Below are 273 nucleotides of genomic sequence, written 5' to 3'. Positions count from 1 at the left end.
ACTGCGCTGTACCGTCTCCTAAGTCCCTACCAGAGGTTTCTGAAATCAAATTGAGTTCAACATATAAACATAAATATGGTTTTGGGAGTTCACTTTTTGCTAACACTGATTTGCATTTGTATCAAACTTGTTTCTTTGTTGTTGTTTTTTCATGATTTTATCTTTTCTACACTGCTTAACAGTGAGATAACTTGCAGATGTCATTAGACATCTGTTACAGTATCAGGGCTTAGTATTTTGTGAAACATCTCACTATATCACATAAATATATAT

The sequence above is a fragment of the Scomber scombrus genome, chromosome 12 (assembly GCF_963691925.1).
Source record: "Scomber scombrus chromosome 12, fScoSco1.1, whole genome shotgun sequence".
Lineage (NCBI taxonomy): Eukaryota > Metazoa > Chordata > Actinopteri > Scombriformes > Scombridae > Scomber > Scomber scombrus.
This window is presented reverse-complemented; position numbering follows the sequence as displayed.